The sequence below is a fragment of the Aptenodytes forsteri genome, unplaced genomic scaffold, assembly GCF_000699145.1.
Source record: "Aptenodytes forsteri isolate BGI_AS27 unplaced genomic scaffold, ASM69914v1 Scaffold191, whole genome shotgun sequence".
Lineage (NCBI taxonomy): Eukaryota > Metazoa > Chordata > Aves > Sphenisciformes > Spheniscidae > Aptenodytes > Aptenodytes forsteri.
Window position 1 is genome coordinate 2,026,627 of NW_008794630.1, and position 221 is coordinate 2,026,847.

At 68.8% G+C, this 221-nt stretch overlaps 1 protein-coding gene across 1 annotated transcript in view; it reads right to left on the minus strand.

Annotated features, from left to right (window-relative positions):
* LOC103894133 (wiskott-Aldrich syndrome protein family member 3-like) overlaps window positions 1-221 on the minus strand; it is a 5,000-nt gene that overhangs the window by 1,152 nt on the left and 3,627 nt on the right. The gene's annotated exons all lie outside the window — the stretch shown is intronic.

Here is a 221-nt window from a genome sequence, read left to right on the forward strand (position 1 = left end):
GCGGCGGGGCGGGCGGCACAAAGTACTCTGCCATCGGCACCGGCTGGGGGCTGCAACGGGAGGGCAAAGCCGTGTCAGCGGCACAAGGAACGACAGCACCCACCACCCATCCCAGACACCGACCGGCTGAGCTGTGGCTTGGTTTGCTCTGGACCCTGCGTAAGCTCTGTCCCCACGGAGGTGGGGGGGGGCTCTGCTGGCGGGAGGAGCTATGGGGCACG